This window comes from Mustela erminea, chromosome 2 (assembly GCF_009829155.1).
Source record: "Mustela erminea isolate mMusErm1 chromosome 2, mMusErm1.Pri, whole genome shotgun sequence".
NCBI lineage: Eukaryota > Metazoa > Chordata > Mammalia > Carnivora > Mustelidae > Mustela > Mustela erminea.
Genome location: NC_045615.1, coordinates 164,138,891 through 164,163,264, shown reverse-complemented (window position 1 = coordinate 164,163,264; position 24,374 = coordinate 164,138,891). Strand labels below are relative to the sequence as shown.

Genomic DNA, 24,374 nt, shown 5'->3' with positions numbered 1-24,374 from the left:
CCCACCCGCACACAACCCCGTCCGTGGTCTTCAGCCCGTGTGAGAGGCATCTCTGCACCTTCACCGGAGAACGGAGGCAGCCTGGGTGCCCGAAAGCAAGGGAAAGTGACATCCTGTGGGGCTGGAGAGGTGGGCAGGGACTAGAGACCAGGATAAGAATTTTATCTTAGTCGTAACAGCAACAAGAACCCATCACAGGGTCTTAATTGGGCAGAAAACATAATCAAATTTGTTTTTGAAAGGTTTGCTCTCTCTGTAACATGGTCATGGATTGGAGGACGCCTAGAGTGGCTCCAGGAGGATCAGCTTCCACCGTACTCCTGTAGCTCAGGCTGGTGGACGTGGAGATGGAAAAAAGTGGATTTAAGAGTTAAAAGTTTCACCTAACACCCACTGGGATGGCTCCTGCGGATGACAGAAAATTGCAGGTGTTGGAGACAATGTGAGGAGCAGGAGCCCTGGGCACCGTTGATGGGAATGTAGAATGAGGCAGTCGCTACGGAAAACAGTACCGTGGTTCTTCAAAATAGAATTGCTGTATGATTTAGCAATTCTTCTAGGTACATACCTCAAAGAATTGAAGGCTGAGACTCAGGGAGAGGTTTGTGCACCCAGGTACATAACAGCATTATCCTCAGTGGCCAAGAGGTAGAGGTGCCCCGAGCATCCATGAACACATGAACGGATAAACCAAATGGGGTCCATACCCGTGACGGATATTACTCAGCCTCAAAAAGGAAGGGGATGCCGACACCTGCTGCCGTACAGTTGGACCACGAGAACGTCACGCCGAGTGAAATAAACCAGTCACAAAAGGACAAATACCATATGATTCCACTTATATGAGGTACCCAGAGTGGTCAGATTCATAGAGACAGCAGACTAGTGGTTGCCGTGCTGGGGGACTTACTGTTTAATGGGAACAGGGTTTAGTTTGGCAAGAGGAAGGTGTTCTGGAGGTTGGTTGCATAACGGTGTGGAGACCTTTATTACTGAACTTAAAAGAACAGTTAAGATGGCAAATTTTATGTTCTATGTGCTTAAGCACGATTTTAAAAATCGATTAAAAAACAGAAAGAACTAAGAGATATGAGGGAAATAATCTGATCATGGGTTGGCTATGAGGTGATGAAGGGGGGTATCAGGAACAGCTCTTGGTGAGAAACAAACGGAGGGTTTTGGAGGGCGGGGGTGGGGGTTGGGGGGCCTGTGGTGGGTACTAAGGAGGGCTCGGACTGCGTGCAGCTCTGGGTGTGGTGCACAAACAAGGAAGCTTGGAACACCGAAAACATTAAATTTAAAAAAGATTAAAAAAAGAATAGCTCTTAGGTTTCTAACTTGCAAAATGGCTAAAAAGTGGTGCTGTTCACTGTTACCACAACAAGATTATGGGACACAAAGAATAATCTTGGACGTTTTGACTTTGATTTGAGACATTCAGGTGGTAACATGGACTAGGCATTTGGATCTATGAATGCGGAGTTTCCGGAGTAGCCTAGCATCGAACTATAGAAGTCACCACATTACATGTGAATGGGTTTATCTCGGGAAGCCGATCAGAACCCGTTAACCTGGAGGGTATTTACCGGTGGGGTCCGGGAAGATGAAGGGCGGACTAAGTAACGAGAGAAAAGGATTCCAGAGGTATTTGCGCCGTGGCTTTGCGCAAATACAGGGACTGATTGGAGCCGTCGGCGAGGGGGACCCATTAGAGCGTCATTGTTGACCCCTCCGGTGCTTAATTTTGGCCATTGGATCGATGGTTCTAAACCCAGGAATTGAGGAGGTAGAAAGGCATTAAAAGTTTTGAACCTGTTGAACATGACGTGTTTGTGGGGAAAATAAAATTAAAGTTGAAACATGTCCTGGGCCGCCAGGTAATTAGTCTGGATCCTGTCCCGAGCCCTGTCCTAGGAGCCAGATCTGGAAAAGGACAGTGTGTCGGGGCGGCGGAGGCTGTGAGATGAGCGGAGAGGCCGGAGCGGGCACAGCAGGAAATACAGGTCAGGCAGGGGGAGAGAGCCTCAGAAGGGACCCAAGGTGGGGAAGGGTGGGTAGAAAACACGGTTCCAGGATCCACGCTTCAGCAGAAGGAAGTGCCGGCTCTGACACGGACGGCAGCCAGGCTGCCAGGCTGCTGCAGTCAGGACTGGGGAACATCACTGGACTGGTCAGCAAAGAGGCCCTTCACTGACCTGAGTAGGAGTCGCCCCTGGACGGTGGCCGAAGGACAGGAAGGATTTTGAGGGATGGAGAAGCGATTTGCAGCAGAGAAATGGAGACGCTGTTCCAGCATCATGGTTTCTGGAGGGCGGCCAGAGAAGAGGGGGAGGGGAGGAATCCGCCAGAGAAGACAAGGAACGAAGGAAGGTTTTTATTAACCGGAAGGTGGCGAGAGGTCTGTAGACTGGAAGGAAGGAACAAGGTTAGAGAAATAATAATACAAGAGGGAGAGGCGTGGGGAAGCCCCAGAGGATGGAAACAAGACAGAGCTGATGCACACAAGAGGGGACGTTTATTTCTCAAGTGTGTTAGGGAGTGAGGTCAGGAAACGCTTGACTGTGGATGCGTTTGGGAATGGCGAGGAGGGGGAGGAACTTGAGGAGATTCCTGCCTCGCTGCCTTTCTTTCTCTGTAAAATGAGAGACAAGCTCATTTCCTGAGAGCAGCAAAGAGGGAATGGAGTCGGGCTCCAAGACAGGATGAAATACTGAAATATGAAGTATGACAGGAGCTCACGATCAGGCTAAGGGAGTGCTGTGTGGTCCTAGCAGAGCTTGGAAGCCGTGACGTGTCCGGTGACCCGGAGTGTAATCTCTTCCGAGCGTGAGCCGGGCCTGGACGCAAGCATGGACGGCCGATGGCGCGTAAACTAAGACTCTGTCGGGCAGGTACACGGAGATCGGGTCAGCGGGCGAAGGTGCTGGTGGACGAGGAGACGGAACAACGGCCGGTCGACCCGGTCCTGGGAGAAGGCAGTGAACCGAGGCAAACAGGAGCCGTCGAGGCACAGGACATCTCCGAGCGACGGTCTTCATCCGACACTCGACAGCTGGAGGGCTAGGATTTTGTGGTTTGAACGTAAAAGTTTCGAGTGTAAGATTTTGGAGGTGGAGCACTACCAGGCAGAGGAAAGATCATGGCTAGGAGAAGGGGTTGGGTGAACCATGGTTAAAAGCCATTGAAAGTTAAAAAAGAAGGTGGGGGGGCTTGGGTTTATTTTTATCACAATTTACCATGAAAAATAAAATGAGGTAAAATCTCTGTGAGTAGTGACCGACCAGCGCTGTGGCTGCGGAAGATACGCTTAGTGATGACTGATTACGAGAAAGGTTCCCTTTAGGAAAGAGCGTTTCTCGCTCGTTTATTTTCGTGCTTGCTTACTTACATAAAGGGAATGGGTGGTCTGGGTTTTTCCATTTCCGAAGTCAAATAAATCCCTAGGAGCTGGAGAAAAAGCAACACAGACGTGATTCCTGCTTTAAGTCATGAATTCTCCCTCAATGCCACCAAATTGCAAATGAGTCATGATAAAGTCGTGATTGTTTCTTTAATGAAAATGTGACCTTAAGACATTCCCAGAAACGGTAAACTTCTGTTTACGGATATACCCGGTCTCTCATTAACTCCTTCACACATGCCATTTTCTGTGCCCGCTTTATATTTAGATCCCTCGTAAGTGTTTCATAAATATAGATGGACTTGGGAGAGTTTTCCTTCTCAGCACGTAGGAGAAGAGCGCAGGAGGCTCCACCTGCCAGCTCTGCAAGCACAGAGCCGCTGACAGCACGACGGACGGCGGGACGCACTGCAGTCTTGGATTACAGCTGTCATGGGAAGTTTAAAATCCCCATAACCTTCTCCTCGTGAAGGGCTATCACCCAACTAGCTCAGTTAGTCTTTGTATTTTATATCATTCCCGGTTGCTTGCATTGAGAATGAAGTTGATAGAGACAGAGAACAGACGTGCGATGCCTTGAGAAGAGTTGGTGCAGGTTAAGTCAAGTCCAGGAGGCTGATGTGCTGGGCATCTGGGACTCACTTCTGTCACTGTCAGTGATTCGTTAAGCATATCAGGTGTCGGGTCGTGCCCTGTACGTTCTCCGTCAAGAGCGTTCCAGATTATTTATGGCGCGTTTTATTCTCCAGAGCTGCGTCCCAAAAGGCTGCATAGAGAAAGCCACAGCACATGTACCCAAGTGTGACCTCCATCACCGGGTGCGGCACTGAGGTGGCCACGGCGCTGTGAAACTTGCCTTTCTCTGGCTTCACTCTGAAGGGCGAGAAAAGAGCCTGCTCTGCTTGGTTTCCTGTTGTGCATCATCGGCCATGCTGCTGGCCGAGAGCTCATTGTGCTGGCCTGGACCAAAGAGGTCTGTCGAACGGTGTGGGCAGGACAGACACTGCACAGTCACCGGAGTGTTCCAGTACGGGTGACGGGCAAGCGTGGTCATTCAGTTGACTTGGGGACAGCTTAGCCCCGCACGGTCTGAGCGGATCTGTCCTCCCTTCCCGTCTCTCCGGGTATGTGTGGGTCTTGAATCTTTCCAGTGGACTCCTGACCCCTACAGACGTGCCAGCATTTCTCGGAGCTGCTGCTATTTTTACCCCTCCCCCACCCCAGGCCACGTTCAATGTCAAAGCATGTGGACCTACTTTTAACCAACAATTCAGATCGTCTAAACCGAGTGCCTCACCTTTTCCCAGTCCAATCCCGATCAAACTCTTACTGTGGGAAGTCGTAATTGCAAAGGAGCATTGGCAGACACTACCTCCCACTCCTCCAGATATGAAAGGTTTTCCCCTGGCTGGAGAAGATCATCAGAGGACTGTCCACCTCAGTCCTTACTGTTGGTCCCTGGTCCGCGCGTTTTACCTGCCCCGCACTCTGGGGTGTGGACTGCTCCGGGCTGGCAGTGCGGGTTTCCGTTGGCAAAGCCATTCCTACTGCTTTCAGCGTGGGATGGGTTCGAGGGCGTCGCTCTCCCATCCCACCTCGTCGCCTTTATGCGATCCCACAGCAGACCTTGCTTTCAAGTCCCAGGACCAGGAAGAGCCGTGTTACTCTGGGTGGTTCGGTTCTTTTCCCCTTAAAGACACAATTCGACTTGTAACATTATGTTTTCTCTCTCTGCTTTAGCCATTAGGAAAGCACCTTGGGACGTAGCACTGAAAAGTTTAATGCCCATTTTATTCTTAGCTTCTCTGCACTCCCTTCCAGTTTACCTTTTATACTGACGCCGGCAAGCATTTTCTTCTGTGATTGATGTATTAAGAACTCAGTGAAATGCTACCGAACACAAAGAAATTGTGGCACACAGTCTCGAGTATTTGCAAGTAAAATAGACAGTAAAGAACAGCTCCTGATGCTCGAAGAAAATGAGGGTGAAGAGTCGGCGAGTGGGACTGGCTGGGTTCCAAGCGTGTGCGTTGCGAGGAGGGTGTGTGTGAGGCTTTCCGTCACTCACTGTAAGTCAAGAAACCGTGGCCGGAGCCAGTGTTCGCCAGAGCGCGCGATAGGACATTCGTCCTTAAGGATTCTAAGTTCAAATACGTTTGGGACCGTCGAGGAATATAATTTCCTAAAAACAAAAACTGCGGAATTGCTAGAAGTTCTTAACATCCGTTCATTGTGGATCTTCAGGAGGCAGACTCTGTGGTACAGTTTCTAAATGTATTTGACCATTTGTTTTTCCTGGAACATCTCCAAGAGCTGATCTTCTTTGAGAGATGCTAGGGCAGAATCAGGCCGTCCCCCTCCCCCTCCCCCTCCCCCTCCCCCCCTCCCCCCCAGGAGAAGGGACCTTCTGTTTCCTTACGAAGTGTGGGGCAAAGGGTTAGATATTCATTGTATTGTATTATTAATTTCTTGTTTGAAATTTAAAGTGTACTAAGAACATAAGTGATACAAACCTTTAGAAGCCATGTGTGGCATTTTTCTGGTTTATTTAGCTGCGTCTTTCATATTTAGGTTATTCCTTCTTAATGTAATGAATTAAATGTTTGAGGTTCTTCACTACAGGATAATGTGATTTTCAGGTGGAATCCTTGGCCGCATTCGGATTTGATGACACAGTTACACTTCAGGAAGGCCAGGAGTGAAGTGGTTGGAACTTGGAATGAGACACAGTTTCAGTTTATAACTCTGTTACTTAATAGATATGTGACTTACTAGATCTGCGACCTTGGGGAAGTTACTCAAATTCTATAAGCCTCGGTACTGCAGGGATTGTACGTATCGTCTCGTAGGCTTGTGGTGAGGATTAGACGAATCCGTCTGTGTGTGCGTGTGTACAGTGCTTAGCACAGTGATTTTCACGGAGTAAGTACCTAATAAACAGTAACTATCGTAATTTTTATTTATTTAGCAGACTGTTATTGAGCAACTGCCTGGTAATGGGTACCGTGTTTTATATATATACATGCAAATATGAGTGAGTCACAGTCCCTGCCCTTGGAGAATATAGTCAAGTAAACAAGTAAGAATTACATGAAGGTATACAATGAAGAGTTTATGAATTAATTATAAATATAAGCATAGAAAGCAAAGGAATCATAGAAGAGAGAATTGTCAGTTCTTTTGGGACAAGGTAGAAAGGTAGCTTAGGTGCAGGGCCCTACTGAATGCTACATTAGAAACTGGAAGGTGATGAGATGTTTTCCGGGGAGAGGACAGTGAAGCCAGGGCTGCTGGGGACAGGGATTCCAAGCTGACTCACAAGAACGAACAAAGAACAAAGAGTCAATTCAGGAAGCCACAGGGAGCTCAGGGTAGCGGTGCAGGGGACCCGCCGGCAGAGCGATGAAGCAGGGTGGCCCAAGTTGGCGGTGGCTCCATCACGAAGGTCTAAACTCCGAAAGTGAGGTATTTGCAAGTTACACCGCGAGAGCGGTGGGGAGGCCTGAGGCTTCTCGGCGGCGGAGTAAGCTCGTCGGGTCTGCTTCAGGTCAGTCCTGTTCCCTCGTGGTCTCTGCACTCGCCTCACGCACAGCGCCCGGAGCTGTACAGAAATAGGCGTTCTCGGCCCATGCGGAGCTACTGCTTCGGTCTTAACAATGCATGTTTCGGCTCTCCAGGTGATTTTGTGTAACATTACAGTCGGAGCAGCACAGTTTTAGGTGGTCACTGCAGGCGCTTCATAGAGGACAGACCCGACACTCTCCGGTTCGAAGCAGAGGGGTTTGTCGGGGAAGAGCCACCATCCAGGCGAGGAAGGAGGCAGGGTTGGAACTTACTCAGGTGTGGAGAAAAGAGAGGAGGAGACAATTAGCAGAAATACTCATCAGGTTTATTTTAGGGAACGTTACCGTTGCCTGGGTATTGTATTAGGAAAAGGGATGATTCAGGGATAATTCTCAGGTTTCTCGCTTTATTTAGGATTTTAGATATTATGCACTGAGATAGAGAATATAGAAAGGATATATGTGTTTTTGTTTTGTTTATTTTTTGGCAGTGAGATGGCTAAAATTATAATGAGTTCTGCTTCCGGTACTTTAGAAGTGCCTGTGAGACCCAGATGAAGGTGAGCTATCGGCTTTTGGACACAAGGGCCCGGTGCCGAGGGCTGACATCCTGACCAGTGTATGGATTTAGGACTCATAAGCATCAAAGGGTGGCCGAAGAAGCAGGAATGAATGAAATTAGGAAGTGTAGACATTTGGGTAACAGCAGATGTGCTAGTGGCCTTTATTGTCAGGGCACTGTTTATCTCTCTAAACTCATTGCACACCATTCACTCTTAGCAACGTGCACCCCAGCCGGGCTAAAGCCCTTGACATTCACTGAACTTAAGGGGTATCTTAGCCTCGAGGTACTCGTACATACTGTCTCCCTGTCTAGAACATTCCCGGCCTCATTCCCTGAATCAGCTCTCTGCGTCTAGCAGATGCAGAGAGACCCACCTCCAAAATAATCCCCTCTCCAGGAAAAGTACCCCTTCTGGATGTTTGCTTAGGGCTACGACATTAAGTGCAATGGACTTGTTGCTTCTTCGTTTCCGCTGTGCTGAGGTGCTGATGTTTAGGTCTGAGTCTGTTCACCATCTCCCCCATCCCTGGCAGGACACCTGACACATAGTAGCTGCTCAGGAACGAATTGTTGCATGACTAATGAAAGAATGGTCAGAGGGAGAAATGTTTTCAAAGGACCAAGAAAGCGTAGTATTAAAAGAAAAAAGAGTGTGAGGAGGCAGTGACAACACAGAGAACAATGACAGAAGTTTCTAGAAAGGAGGGGTCAGGAGTGTCAAAAACTTCCAAACAATCATGGAACTTTAAGATGGAGAATGTCCAGGGGGTTGAAGAATCAGGTCAGTGGTGCCCTTTTCCAGGGTGGTTTGAGGGAGCGAGTTCTTATGAGAAGTCAGACCGTAGGGCTTGGAGAACAGCGAGTCCGTAAGGGCGGGGGTTGAAACTGAGTGTCTGGCCCGGGATAGGCAGGAAGGAAGAAGGAGACATGGGGTCGACGGACGGTTCTTTGAAATGAGGTGATCTAATAGGCGCAGGCGGTGGCCAAAGGACCCGGCACACGGAGAGATGGAAAGCGGACAGGAGTGTTCCGGGAACCAGACTCCAGCAGAGCAGCAGGAATCAGGCTTCACGAAAAAGGATTACTCTTAGGCTGGAAGACGCCGGAAGGGAGTGGCCATGGGTGTGGACATAGACAGGTTTACAGGGGCGGGGAAGGGAGTTTAGAGAATTGAGGATTGATAGCTTGATGTTCTCAGAGGAAGAGAGGACAAACTAGAAGTTCCTGTTTACTGAATTGTGTTGTGTGTGTGTGTGTGTGTGTGTGTGTGTGTGCCTGTGTGCGTGCATTTAGGGGTGGTTTGGACAGGCTGGGAGGCGCTCATGGACAGGAATGGAAAGTTCTTTAGTCATGTAAGAACTGGCTGAGAGTCCTGACCAAAAACACATTATTATTATTTTTTTCAGAAAAGGAAGACCTGTAATTTTAAAGGTAATGCCTCTTACGAACTCTAAGAGTTTATTGATTTTGATGAGAACTTTTTATTGAGTATGTAGGGAGTGCCGTATGTTCATTGTTGATTTATGATACTATGCTTGAGAGACTATCACTGAGGAAAAACTAAAGAGGTATCCTTCCCTATTTCAAAGAATGTTCTTTGTCTCACCACCTAGATATTTACACCCGATGTAAATGATCTGAGCATTTAATAACAATGTGAGCCTCCCACATTACAAGAGGAAGAGGGCAGAATCCAACCATGTTATTACTTCCGTTGAGTTTATCACATCCCTTAGTTAAATGCATGAGGATCCCATGCTGTGCTGCCTTGAAAAAACTATTAATCAGTATAAAAATATAAAGATATGTACCTTGAAATCGTGGTTTTATGTCCCAAGTGACATCATAATATTAGTCATTAACATCTTCCATAATGCCATATATTATGCTACAAGCCTTCTTAGCGTAATTTCATTGAAACGTCATAATAATTCAGGAGGCAGGAAATATTTTAAGTCATGTTTCATCGATGAAGAAACTGAGTCTTAGAAATAGGTAGCTTGCTTCTCTTTTGGCTTGCCATTTACCAGAGGAGACATTTAGGTGTTTAGAGGTAAGCTTAGAGTTCTGCATTTTAGTTGTTTTACAACTTTTTCAGTTTTACAATTTTATAACACTGAATAACCTAGGTAGGGACATTCAAATATCCAGGCCAGCCCGGACTAGCCCCTATGCTTGTGTTGGACAGATACACGGTATATGTGCCTTCCTTCACCCTCTGTGCCCATGGAGACATTGATAATCAGTCGTAGCACACTTTTCTTGGAGTCCAGACTTGGCTTCAGAAATCTTCATGAGACAGTGCTCCAAGCAGCCACTACTAATGGATTTACCATCTGGAGGCTAAAATACCCAAATATTTTGAGTCACAGCTGGTGGATAGGAGTATCAGTTTGGATCCTTGGAAAAGCAGCCAAGACGGGAGGAAATGCCCGTGAAGACAAGGGGAAGGGAGAAATTGTAGGCAAGACGAGGCTTCGGACCACAGTGCAGTTTGACGTCTGTGAAAGGACAGAGAGAATGAAGGTTGGGTAGACGGGCTCTCGCCTTGTAGCACAGTCTGGAAAGTCTCAGGCAGGTGGATGGGTTTCTTGCGCAAGGGTGTCTCTTCGAAGACACCCTCGTGGGGCAGGCATGGGCTGGCTCTCATACTTGTTCTCCTTACCACGCTCAGTCACTGGTGGTGAGCTGGGGGGGTCACGGCCTTGGAGCTAGACGCCACAGATCACCTGTGCTAAGACAGGGTCCTTGATGAAGACCGGAGTGCACACTTCTTTTTTTTTTAATTTTTTAAGATTTTATTTATTTATTTGACAGAGATTACAAGTAGGCAGAAAGGCAGGCAGAGAGAGGAGGAAGCAGGCTCCCTGCTGAGCAGAGAGTCCGATGTGGGGCTTGACCCCAGGACCCTGAGATCATGACCTGAGCCGAAGGCAGAGGCAGAGTAGGTTAAAACCTACTGAGCCACCCAGGTGCCCCCAGAGTGCACACTTCTGACAAGCAGCTCTAGAAAAGTCTTTGCTGATTCTTTATGGATTTGCTCAGAACTGTGACTTGCTACCAAAGCTGACAGTTCACAAAGCCACTGATGGTGTCTGAGCAGCTAGAAGGTGAGAAGACTACTTCTCTCTTGACGTTGTGGCGCATCTCATGAAGTTGAAACTCATCTCCTGAGTTTTCAGAAGTTGTAAAGTGGAAGGAGTTCCTGTGTGTTTGTGAAGTCCTGGCTGCCTCCCCGTCAAACTCTGAGGAAGAAGTGCGCAGTGACTATTTTTTTTTTCATCTGCCAATCTGAAATTGTGTTTCACTTCCACTTAGCGAAAGCCATCCTCTTTGTAACAAGGATTGTAAAATAATAACATGATTTGTGAAGCAAAACATTGGTGTCTTCAGGGAATATGTTTAAGGTCTCCGAATAGTCCCCGAAATTACAAATACAGAAATGTTTGCACTGCACATTGGCCTCTCCCAAGTTATATTTTCACGGAAAGACACATGCATTTCTCTTTCTTATGTGATGGGCATTTTTTTCTTAGCAAGGATTCTTAGCCAAGATTCTGCTCATCAACGGTCACTGACAGGAGGGAGCAGCTCCGCAGAGCTGCTTGGCTGGTGGGTAGGTTGTTCGCCAGCTGGGCGAGCTGGTCCCGCACCCTGTTCTCAGAGCGCGTGGGAGCCAGTGAGCTCTGGTGAGATTCCTCGCGGCCACATGTAGATTCCGCGTGTGTCGATGACGACGGTCGCAGTGACACCTGCCGTAGTGTTCATCACCAGAGCACACTGCGTCGGAAATGCTTCAGCATCGGTATTTACACCAACCCTGGGAGATCGCTGGTACTGTCCCCTCCTACAGGGAAGAAGGAGAAAGAGGACCAGGGAGAGGAATGAGGTGACCCAGATCATGCGCTTGTGAGTGGTAGAGCTGACTTTTAACACCACACTCCCTCTGGCTCCATACCCCAGCTCTTCATTACTACTATTCATGATGAGCCAGGAGCTGTAGGTCAGATCAGTTTACGCCAGGGCTCTGCTGCGCTAATACTCCATCACTCCAATCTGATCTGATTTGCTTTTAGAGCTGGAAGCAATCTGTGTGGAACACGTGCAGTTAGGAAGGCAGCCTCTGTCCAAATACTGTAATTGTGCCTTACAGCTTACGCCGAGCCTAAGAAAAAGGAGCTTAGTAAAGGGACTTTCCTAACGCACATGAAAAATGGAGAAAGATTTCTGTATTCTCTTCTCCTAGTTATCTCGGGGCCAAGGATGTGATACAAGGTCTAAGTGAGCCGAGGCCATGTTTGGCTTGTCCCCAGCTTTTAATACCGTGCCTGGAATGTATAGGTAGCTCCATACGGATAATGTACGAAAAACTGTGGGCGCACTGCTGAGAAAATGTGACGTTCGTTTACTGGACGATCATAGGCAGGCGAAGAATGTTGTAAGTTCATTTAAGTGAAGATGGAAAAATATCTTGAGTATTCTATGCCCCGCGTCTGATCAGGTCTATTCTTCCTTGAGTCTGAGGGTGGTTCATTATGGATCTTATTTTCCTAAAGGACACAAAAACAGGCAATTGGCGTAGCCATTGAGACGAGAAAATGAAAAGGAACATCTGACCACTATTTTTTTTTTAAATGCCTTATTACAAGTCCTGGAAAAATGTGTAGAGCAGATCAAAACAGCCAGGTGTTTGGATAACAGCCCTCTGGGGCCAGCTGGCAGAGGCGAACTGGTCATCAGAGTACACGGAAAGAGCATCTCCTGAACAATGAAGAGTTAGCCCAAGACAGGGCACAGGAAAGCAGCCGGTGTGGGGGAGGCTATAAACAGGTCATAAATTATGGGGATGAGAGGGGATTAAAGGAGCACATTTCAGAAGGTTCCAGGGGTCTGATAAAAGGTCTCTAACCAGCAGAGGCAACCATGCTGCTAGGGGTGTCCGCGGAGCCTCAGATGTCCGTGGGTCAGGAGCCACTGACTGCAGCGCGTGCTCTGATGGCGCTGGGCACCTCCGGCAGAGCCACCACCCGGCTCGGGGCTCTGCATCACGGGGCCGCTCTCGCCACCTTGAACACTGGCGGCGGAAAACCACTAAAATGTCCACAAATACAGCGTCACTAATGGCCTTATGAGGAAGTAATTCAAAAATCGATGTTTTGGAAGTGGAACTTGTCATGCAATAAAATTATGGACTTCGTGTATAAGGGAGGAATCCACATCGTTGCTGGGGTTTCCCAGTGCCTCACCCTTCACCCGTCTGACCCCACGTGTGTTTCCAAGCCAACAGCGTAGCGCAGAAAGCAACCGGCACGGGCCGGCACTGGCTCGTTAGAAGCGCTGTTCTACGGGTTTTTCCGTAAATTAGCCGGTTCACCTTCACAGTAACAAGCCAAGGTGGCACTGTTCTTATGCCTTCTTTACAGATAAGGAAACTGAGTCACAGAGAGGAAACTGGTACAGGAGGAAAAGAAAAGGCCACCTGACACCCACCAGGACGAGAGAATGTAGTCTTGCCGTCGTTAAAATAAGCTGTTGGTGCCAGTAATGAAAGGCAGGAAAGGGCACACGGGAGAAACAGGCAGGAAAGTGGAGAAACAGCCTTTTTAAAGGGAAGACAAGTCGAGTCTTCAAGGAAGAAAGGTAAGGACTAGGCTGAAAGTCTATAAAATTAGACGGAGTTTGCTCACAAAAGGGACTTGAAAGCTAAAGGACAGTGTCTGAATCTTGAAGAGAAAACCCATCTGGTCATGCTCAAGCCGGCCCAGTAATTACAAACCTTGAAGAGGCATCGGGAAAAGGGAGCACGAGGGGGGGAGCCCAGCCGCCGGGTGAGGACGGGGCTCAGGAGGCTGAAGAGCCGTGCTGTGGCCTGTGCGGTGGCGGCCGTCTGTCATGGGCCTTCAACCCCCGGGGCTCTGGCTCTCACACCCCAAAGCTCTCTCGTCCTCTGTGGGGTCCATGGAGAGACGTTAACCCGCGCCCCCCCGGCTAGTGTGTCGTTACACGTTCACATGGAAGCTGTTTTATGTTTACGCGTGTGTGAGCTGAATCAGTTTAACCAACCACCACAGGTCCGAGGTCATTCCCGGCAGGTGAGCTGAATCAGTTTAACCAACCACCACAGGTCCGAGGTCATTCCGGGCGGGTGACTTTCTCCATCCCTGCCCCCACCTGGCCTCCTCCGCAGCGTCCGCTGTCCTCTCCGAAGCAGGTTCCCTAGCCTGGTTCTTACGGATGGAAAGGGTCCACATACAAGGCCTCTGTCTGCCTTACAGTTCTCAGCCCTGGTCACAGCAAGAGACACTGTTGCCAAGAACTGGGCCAGTGAAAATACAAAGATGTTTTTCAGGCAAAACTATGCAAACAAACTGGTTTGAAGGGAGGGGCAGGGCAAACCCAGAGTCGTAGCTCTTGACCTGGGGCAGAGGGAGAGAACTCTGAAATGAACGTGCGCTTGGCTCCGAAGGACAAATGTGGGGACTCCCTTGTTTTCAGTAACTGCCGGGTCTGAAAGCTGAAAACCCAACGTGAACACTCCAAACATTTTTATTTGTTTATTAAAGATTTTATTTATTTGACAGACAGATCACAAGTAGGCAGAGAGGCAGGCAGAGAGAGAGAGGAGGAAGCAGGTTCCCCGCTGAGCAGAGAGCCCGATGCAGGGCTCGATCCCAAGATCCTGAGACCATGACCCAAACCAAATGCAGAGCCTCAACCCTCTGAGCCACCCAGGCGCCCCAACACTCCAAACCCTTATTAAGTTGAAGTCCTCAAAATACAAGTTTGGGTTCAAGTTTCTCTTCTCCGTTTCATGAGATGCTGGTCGCTGCTTATTTGAAGTCTTCCCAGTAACAAACAAGGAAGAAGTTATCCCTCCTTCCGATGTCCTCTGCTCTGGTGGCGACTTGGGGACCCGGCTGCTGGTATGCCGCCCCTCCCCCTGTTTCTCTGGATCTCAAAGCTTACGAGGAGTTCTGTGAGGAGTTACTGTCCTACCCCATCCGCGGAGGGTGTGAGGCGGCGGCAGACGGTAAACTCCTGAGAGGAGCGATGGCAGAGGTGCCTCTCCCACGGGACGGCACAGCCGAGCGAGGCAGGCAGAGGTTGTGCGTGTGCTTGTGTGAGTTCATGGGCGTGTGCAAGTGCATGTGTGTTTGCACACACGTGTGTATCCGCGCCTGCGTGCAATCGGACGTGCACACCGGTCTGCCCGCAGCGTGGACTTGTTGGCGTGTCAGGTCAACGTGCAGCGTTCGCTGATGACAGCTCGGTGTTTGGGCTTACTTCTTTGTTTTCGTGACATCAGGTTCGGTGTGGGCGTGCACACGGCGTGGAGTCTGACCAAGGCTCTCAGCCTGGCCCGGGCAGACCTAAAACGCCGGGATGTGTGGGGAAGAGGCTTCTGTTGGTCTGGGTGTGGCTTGTGCATCAGAACCTGTGGAAGCTCTCCAGATGGTTCTCGTTTGCAGACAAGACTGAGCACCCCACGTGGGGAGTAACTTCCTAATGAGAAGCTTCAGAGCATCCCCTGGGCTACAAGGCTAGAGACGTGTGATGGTGACGCCATTCGTCGTAAGAAGGAGAATATAACTAGTAAATATCTAAATGCAGGTCTTTCTGTTTACAAACCAGCAGGAGCAAAAGCTACGAGTCAGTCGCGGAGGCCACAGGAACCCCCCCCCCATCTCTTCTAAATTTCATTCTTGTCGCTATTGCATTGACATCACGGGGTGTTATGGTCCCGCGCTCCGAAACACTGAGAGATCTCAGGAAGCCCGGAGTGCAAAGGGACGGCTTTGTTAGCAACGTGCCCACTTCTCCCTGCAGTGCAAGCAACGGGATAATCTCTACAGACAGAACCGCTGCTTCCAGTGCACATCGGGACAGACACCGAAGCCAGGTTGTCTAGGTCCATCACCCCCAATTTCCAGGTGAACAGACTGTGAAGCCAGAAAATGATGCCCCTGGGGGCTGGAGAAGTGAATGTCAGTCAGATTTGGGTTGTCTTTCTGCGTCTTGGACACTCAGGGAACTTTCAAGGCATGACTAGATTTTAGTCAAGGAATGCCGCTCCTCACAGTTTTATGGAACACGGTCAGCGATGACGCGCCACCTCTGCTGAGCGCGGCTCTGGCCCAGGCGTTCCGCTAGGGGCTCAGTGCGGATTATGCGTCTCATTTCATCCACAGGCTCCCAGGAAGGAGACACTGTTTTCCTCTTTTATGGGAGAAGAAACTGAGACTTAATGTGCCTTATGACATGGTCATTATCTTGCGTCTAGTAAATGACAGCGAGGATTTAGATCTAGATCCGTGACTTCAAAACCCACGGTTTTATCAGAGTTACTGCCCTTGGTTTATAGACTTCCAGGATAAAACAATTCAGTGCTTGTCTCTCAGTGCCTTGGTTTATCCCTTCCTAGAATCTGAATCCTAGTAATTGTAGGGATGGGTAAGTTTGTTGTTGATCGATATAAAAACGCGTCTTTCTCTAAGAGTTTGCCAGTGCATATGGGAACTTCAGACAACAGCGGACTTTACCGCTGGGGATTGAGACGTTTCTCTATGCGATCTGATGGATCACAAGAAGGAAGCGACAATAAAAATGAAATAAGTAGTTAATGAACATGCTTGTGTGCCGGCTTACGCCATTGGTGCTGGTATTTTGTCAACATCGAAACTGCATTTTATAGTTCATGCTGTTCCTCTTCTGTTTTCGCTGATGGTTGTGATAACATCTTGCTCAATCTGCCAGAAATACTTGAAAGTCTTCCCAAAGCTATCATTAACAAGTAAGACAAAACAGAGCCGGCCCAGGGTTTCCCTCTGCACCAATACGTGGATTTATTGAGTGAAGATACGAGGCACGAGGAGACCTGAGCTTCCCAACGTGGACTGCGTGACCGCAGAGAGGCAAAATGTGCGGACAAAAGGATAGCCGGTGAAGGCTCTGTTAGTCGATCTAATGTGGGTACCGCAGGGGTCCCCACCTGCCTGCCCCTGCTGACGTCTGTCCTGCGCATTAACGTGTTGTCCGGCCTCCGCGGAATCCTCTCATTCTGGTGCAGGCTGAGTGAATGGCTCGGACGGACCCCCGAGCTGGCTGCTGTCTTCTGAGGGCTGGGCAGGATGGCTCTTCTCGGACAGGGTGTTCATCCGGCCGTTATCGAATGTTCGGGGACTCGTGCCTGGGAGTCGCCCTTGAATCCACCGTGTTGGAGGATGAAGGTGTCTGTGCGAATTGACGGAACCTCCGGCACATCTAAAATCTGTTTCGACCTTCTCAGAGTCTTCCGAGGTCAGAAAGCCTAGAATAAATAAATCTTAAAGATCAGTTTATTTCCTTTGGGAGTTTTTATTCCTCTGATGCCAAGATGAACATTTTTTTTCCCTCCTCAAATAAAGCAGGTAGCAGCATGTCTTTTTAGGCTGCCGGGCTCCTCTAACTCCGGGGCTCAAGGTTAGAACAGGGCTGTAAAGGCGATGGAAAGAGGTGAGGTTCCTGCTCCTTCGTTGGCTGTCCTTGAACTGTAGGAAGGAAGCGTGTGGAGGCATGCTGGAGATGTCTTTTGATGGGGAGACCAGCTTTTGTTTCCTTCTGATTATAATATAGATCATAATGTATATAATGATATGTGGATAATTACGTAGATTATGCTATAATATAAATTATCACTAACCTGAATTTTGGAAATAATGCAAAGATTTTGTAAAACCTAGAGAGAGGCTACAGGGGTCAGAAGGACCTTGTAGGGTGCACGAGGGCTTGCCCTGCAGGCCCATGGTGGGAATGCAGTTGCCCCACCGTTTGCTTGAACTAGGTGTGAACTTATGACTGCGTCGGCCAGCCCGGTGTGCGTGGAGGGAGCAGAAACTCTAAAGCCAGAGAGTGCTTTGCAGTGTTCAGCTTCCTTCTAGCTGGGTAGGGGTTACTCCAGCAATCCTGGTCCCTGATCAAAGCTTCTTATGGACCCACTTTGGATATGTAGAGAGAACACGAAATAATCTTTTGTTATTTTTAACTACTGAATTTTGGGGTTATTTGGACGGGTAACATAGTCCAATTGACAAGGAAATAATCATGTTAAAGGCCCCATATTGAGGGGTAGTAGAGATAGGACAAAGGAAATCGCTCAAGCGGAAAAGTCTCACAAACTTCTTGTTTGTTTGTTTTAACCTTAGGAACTGCTGACCAGAAAATGTGGGAAAGGACTGAACAGATATTAAAATGCCCAGGCCAAGCCCTACAAAGCCTCCTGTTTAAAAAAATAATGGAGTAAAATATATATAACATAAAACTTACCATTTGAGTCATTTTTTATGTGTACAGATCAGTGACTTGTGAAGTCCATTCCCACTGCTGTGCAGCACAGCCACCATCCGCCTCTAGGATTTTTTACGGCTCCAAACGGACACTTTGTACGCATTACACAACAGCCCCGTGTGCCCTGTTTACCTCCCCGGCGACCACCATTTTCCTTCGTGTCTGTGGGTTTGACTATTCTACATACTTCATCTAAGCAGAATCCTATTGTATGATTTTTGTATCTAGATTATTTAAAGGATTTTTGGATATAAAGATTGCATTCTCATTTTTGCTAGCCGTCCGTATTATCTTCCTAGCTGTATCAGAGACGATCTCGGCTCGCAGAAGAGAGGCATGGTAGGAATCTGCCGTAATCACTGACTCCAGCAGTGGTTGCGGCCGCTGACTGCTTTCCGGGCCAGAGGTCAGTAACCTTTCCAGACCCAAACGCCAGAGTTCCAGGCCCTGTGCTTTCCTTGGGTCAGGGGTCAGGGATGGTTTCCAACCCTGAATGGCAAGTTTTGCCTCCTGCTGATATGGGGAAGGCAGAATGCCACATCCTACAAATTGAGGTAGAGAGACAGCTCTGATTTCCTTCACTTACGAAGATGGAGCCCAGCGACAGCAGGTCCATACAGATTTCAGAAGGGGCCGTTGACAATGGTGACGGGTCCCAAAGCTCTAGAAAACCCTCCGATGGACCAACAGAGAAAGAGGACAGGAGGCTTCTTTATCATTTTTTCACTTCAAGAAGAAGTTAAGTCGTCAGACGTTGTCAGTGTAAGTCTTCATGCTTTTTCGTAAATGTTCTCTCCCTCCCCGAATTACGCTTGTTAGAAGTGCCTGGATAGTGCAGGGGGAGCCGTGGAGGGGTGAGGGCTGGCAGTGGAAGTGGGTCGGAAGCTGTAGCTGGAGGAGGTGAACTCCGTGGCGCTGACATGGTCCTCGAGCTCCCATCCAGGGAGGTGGTCCAGCCTTGGAGGGGCCAGGAGAGCGCTGGGGGCCATCTCTGAAGTCCCGCTTCTGCTCCATTAGACGTGCGGGTACACGGCGCAGTGGCAAGATCTCTGTCTTCCGGTCATCCCGAGGTTTGGAAATGAGCACGATCAGAGGTTTATTAATTATTTTAAAGGGCCACAGGCGATGTCACTGAGTGCTGTAGCGATAATAAAACTATACTTTAGTTTTATACACTTGCGCAGTAGGTACCGTGTCTGTGCCAGGAGTTCAGCTGGCTGTGGAGCGTTCCACAGACGCGTGGACACACAGGCTCTCCTCCTTCGCGGAGCTCCCGGTCTAGGGAGAGACCATTATTAATCAATAAGTCAGTCAATAAATATTTCTTGAACATGCATTATGTTCCAGACCCTGGAGAGACTCCAGGAAGCGAAGCAGACACAAATCATACGAACAGATTCTCAAATTGTCCCTCTAAGAGGGGCTAGGAAAGAGAGGGGTTCTATACTGTGGGAGCCTGTAAGTAGCCGGGGAGAGCTGGTTTGGAGATCCGGGGGACGGGGGATCCACTGGTCAGAGGGGACAAATGAGCTTTTCCAGCAGATGGGCTGGCACTGCAAGGGTCCTGTGGGGGCTTGGTGGGCATGAGAACAATGGAGGCCATTTGTGGTTAGACTGGGGAGAAAGGTCTGGGGGACTAGTTAAACTGGCGGGGCGGGAGTGGGAGCCAGTCCAGAAAGTCATCCTTATAAAAGTAAGAGGACAACGACTTGTCATTTTCCTCATTAGAATCTGCTCCCTTTCTGATGGAGGCATAGTACTCCATAGTGTATATGGACCACATCTTCCTTATCCATTCGTCCGTTGAAGGGCATCTTGGTTCTTTCCACAGTTTGGCGACCATGGCCATTGCTGCTATAAACATTGGGGTACAGATGGACCTTCTGTTCACGACATCTGTATCTTTGGGGTAAATACTCAGGAGTGCAATAGCAGGGTCATAGGGAAGTTCTATTTTTAATTTCTTGAGGAATCTCCACACTGTTCTCCAAAGAGGCTGCACCAACTTGCATTCCCACCAACAGTGTAAGACGGTTCCCCTTTCTCCACATCCTCTCCAACACATGTTGTTTCCTGTCTTGTTAGTTTTGGCCATTCTAACTGGTGTAAGGTGATATCTCAAGAAAGGATGAATACCCAACTTTTGTAGCAACATGGACGGGACTGGAAGAGATGATGCTGAGTGAAATAAGTCAAGCAGAGAGAGTCAATTATCATATGGTTTCACTTATTTGTGGAGCATAACAAATAGCATGGAGGACAAGGGGCGTTAGAGAGGAGAAGGGAGTTGGAGGAAATTGGAAGGGGAGGTGAACCATGAGAGACTATGGACTCTGAAAAACAATCTGAGGGGTTTGAAGTGGCGGGGGGTGGGAGGTCGGGGTACCAGGTGGTGGGTATTATAGAGGGCACGGATTGCATGGAGCACTGGGTGTGGTGAAAAAATAATGAATACTGTTTTTCTGAAAATAAATAAATTGAAAAAAAAAAAAAAAAGAATCTGCTCCCTTTTCTGTCCTCCTCATGGTGCCATGGCTAAGGGCATAGTTTCTGGAGCCCGATTGCCAGGGCTGGACCTCCACTTTCCCACTTACAAGCTTGGTAAGCACAGCACGTATAACGTCTCTGTGCCTCAGTTTCCTCGTCTGTAAAGTGGTAAATTTGTTAGGAAGATTAAATGAGCTTATATATATGAAGTGTTTAGAACAATACCAGGCATGAATTAAAAGAACCACATGAATAAGACGATTATGGCCCCGCATGAGGGAGAACATGCATAATCACCAGCTGCTCCCCAGACAGTGTGTGAGCCAGAAACCCAGCCTGAATTATATTCAGAACACGTACCTGTGTGCGTGACGCACAGAGAAAACCTAAAACAAACCGCAGGTCTCTTCAGTGTCCATTTACAGTACGGACAAATACATTTCTCAAGGAAATCGTCTTGGAAAAGTGCTCTTTTCAAGGCTGAGAGAATTAAAAGGCCTTCTCTTTTGCCCAGTGTATACTTCAGATTTTTGGAAGAATGTGTATTCCTGATACTGATTCAGGCGACACTGGGAGCTCACTACGGGCGGGACTGACCTCAGACGCTTTCATCATTCTGCCGTTGATGCAACGGAGCCATCTCGGGTGGCAGAGTCGGGAGCAACTTCAGGCATCAGCACGTCGTTTGTTCTGGTGTAACTGGCGGTTTCTGCATGAAGCGATCACATTAGACAGTAAGAGCTGCCAGTTTAAGAATTTAATAGACAAGTAATTAATTTAACTGAGACGCTTCGGTGAAAACCATAAATACCATCTGTGGCTTCTCCTTCGGAAGGTGGGGACACGTTTTTGCCAAAGTTTCCTCCTTCCTTCCTTCCTCTCTACGATTTCTGAAAAATAAAAGTAATAAGCAGGCTTTGTACCTCTCGATTTAGTAACATTGTGAATCCTTAGGCCCTCGATGTGGGCGCTGCTGTCCTATTAAACACACTTTTATGGAAAGCTCACTGTGTACAAGGCCTTGGGATGGATGTTTTCATACGATGCCTCATGGAATCCTCACAGTAATCGGATAATCCTGGGCAAGTCTTGGGCTCACTGGCCCTGGATCCCACCTCACCTTTCCCGTGCTCTGGTCCGTGTTGCAGAGACGGACTCCAGCGGCTAGCTTCTCCTGTCCACACGTTTGGGCATTGGGGGGCACTGGTAGAGATGTTGAGTGTGGGCAGAGAGGGACGCCACGGTCTTCCTTCCATCTCTCTGCCTAGGACTGTACCTCCTCTTTGGCTCCAGCTCCCAAGGGACTGCCAGGCCACGGTTCTAGCGTCTACTTGGTGGTTCTGTCCCTAGGTTCCCACAACATATTCCCCTCCTGTGGTCTCCCCAGCCAGGAGGTGGTAGAACTTCCTGTTCCTACTCATCTTTGGATTACCCCATTGTTTCCTACCTGGCTTCCGGATTCCACCACCTGTTTAATCAAATTAAATTTGCATTTAATTTAATTTGCATTAAATTCCCCCTATTAGAAATAGTTGAAGTAATTTCTTCTTTCCTGGTTAGGCCCTAACTGATAGAGTTCAGTATGAATATACCTATTTTTCTTTTTCTTTTCTGTCTCTCTCTTTTAATATATGAAGAAAGTAAGGACCATATAGGCTATATATCACAATATTAAGCACAACATTCTAAATCTACTAATTAGGTCAAGTCCTAGCCCTTCTCAGTTCATATGTACTTTTGGTATTATGGTGTCTTCATAGCTCTCTGAGAAAGGTAAACCCCTTTTTAAGGAGTGATTCCTCCTGGATCACAGTATCATGATGGGTTTTACCGGATCCTGTTTTAGTTCAAGTGGACCGTGTAGTCCAGAGTTCAACTGATGACTTAGGGCGGGAAGAATGTGAGAGTCAATATTATGCAGGTGTCCAGAGACAGAATTATTAGGCCCTCGAGCAGCAAATCGGAAAGATGACCTTTTGTATGACTACAAAAGCTTGGCTCCTTCGGAAACCTTCGCAGATCTACAGAGCCGCCCAGCTCGGGCCACTCTCTTCTGGGCCAGATGATGAATTCCCTTTGTTTCAGTTCAAACAGAAAATCAAGATCTTTATTCCTTATCTTCTTTTTTTAAAAGATTTTATTTGTTTATTTGACAGAGAGCACAAGCAGGGGAGCGGCAGGCGGAGAGAGAAGCCGACTCCCTGCTGAGCAGGGAGCCTGATGCGGGACTGGATCCCAGGACCCTGGGACCCTGGGATCGTGACCTGAGCCGAAGGCAGATGCTTAACCGACGGAGACTCCCAGGGGCCCCCTTATTGCTCATCTTGATTTCAACTCAGAATCAGGATAGGGATATTCTTACATTATTGTTAAGTCCCACATTACATCAAAGACTTTGAACTTTACCATAATTTTAGACTTAATTTTTAGATTCTTCATAGGAGTAAATCATAGGCTATAAACGTATGTGGTCTGGAAACACTGAAGGACTCTTAGGATAGCATAAATCAATAGGGCTCAACGGTATTTTTGTATTTCTAGAATATCCTTATAAGGTAAGAGTTTTGTCCAGGGCCAGGAAAGGGGTGAGGTAATCAACCCCCTCAGGTTCACCTGGGGTCAGGAACAAGCCTTGCACAGGACGGGTCTCATACCGAGCGCACCCCTCGGCTCCGGCCGGCTGGGCTCTACGCTGCCCCGAGGGCAGATCACAGCTTTTCTCACCTCTGCGTCCTCGATTCTCCCGCGCTCTCACTGGCAGGACCCCCTCCTCCATCCGTATGCTCTGCTTCCGTCCCTCAGAGCCCGTGTGCCGCCTTCTGTCCGAAGGGGCTCGTTTCCTTTCCTCCGTGATGGTCTGCACACGGCCCGTCACTCTGCACTTGTTCGTTGGCTGCGTTCCATTACCCTTTCGCTTCCCCGCTTGTGTTAGTCTCGTCTTTCCAAGGAGACCACGAACTCCTTGAGGGAAGGACTGTTTCTCGCTCTTGACCATCTGCCGCCACCCCTGGGGAACGGATGCGTGTTGAACAGCTGACCTAGTGTGAACACTGCCTGGTCTTCTAGCTCCTCGACATTGGACCTACTCAGTTAACTCACTGCGTCCCTCTGTAGCCGTCGGGCTGTCACCACGCAGTACAAGCTCTGGGCACACAATGTTTCCGCTAGTCAGAAGAGTCCTGTGACATCAAGGCTCCAGACATGGTATGAGGAAGAGGGAGAAAGAAAAACACGTGTTTAGAAACACAGCCTGTTCTTGGACTGGTGGAACTTGTTCTCTGGAAGTTGCCGATAAAAAACAGCTGCCCCGAACAATGACCAGTCCTTCTCCAGACTCTGGCATGTCTTAAAACGGCAATACGGTAGGGAACAGAACGGCCAAGAGATTCTTGGTGGCACGTTTGGGTAAAAAGGATTGTCTGCTTTAAGAACATTAGCTTCTACATCCATGTGGAGACCAACAGATCATGTCTCTGTAACTGTTATTTACTCAATCAAGAATCATCTACATGCTGGTTTTGTTTGTTTGTTTGTTTACTACAAATGTAGATCTAGGTAATCTAAATTGCACTAAAAATGAGAAAACTGAGATCCAGAGTTCACTAACTTAAACATCAATAAATCACCTCCTCCGAGAGGCCTTCCCTGACCTTCAGGACGGGTCAAGCACTGTTAGATCTCCCGTAGCAGCCCGTGGCAATCTTCATCGCGGCCCCTACTTACTATTTTATGTAGTGAGTAGAGAGTCATGTAATAATCTGTTTTCTCCATCTGTCTCCTCTGTTAGATTGTAGCCTCCTTGAGGATGAATTTCAGCTTCTAAGTGTTCTCTATATTACACTTACGCTGCTGTTCTCACACACAGACCAAGGTCATAGACCTTGGGATTTCCCCCACAGAAGGCCCTTCAGCTGTTGAGAATAATCACCAGCTTTACCGTGCGGTGCGGGTTACTCAGCGGACCCTCCTTGTCTAGTGAGGAGAGTACTTAGGACACTTTCTTTCTTACGAGACACCCACCGCACTGCATTTTAGT

At 48.4% G+C, this 24,374-nt stretch overlaps 2 long non-coding RNA genes across 4 annotated transcripts in view; one reads left to right on the top strand and one right to left on the bottom strand.

Moving 5' to 3' along the window:
* The window catches only part of LOC116585274, a 319,368-nt gene that overhangs the window by 148,393 nt on the left and 146,601 nt on the right, over positions 1–24,374 (top strand). The window lies entirely within an intron of this gene.
* On the bottom strand, positions 14,204–23,529 carry LOC116585271. Of its 2 annotated transcripts, XR_004283529.1 has the most exons (5): positions 23,063–23,529; positions 21,150–21,228; positions 20,936–21,047; positions 17,831–19,129; positions 14,204–16,835 (listed from the first exon to the last, which is right to left on the bottom strand). It is a non-coding gene; the product is annotated as an uncharacterized LOC116585271 (long non-coding RNA). The 2 variants fall into 2 exon arrangements; XR_004283528.1 differs by having other exon boundaries at positions 14,204–19,129.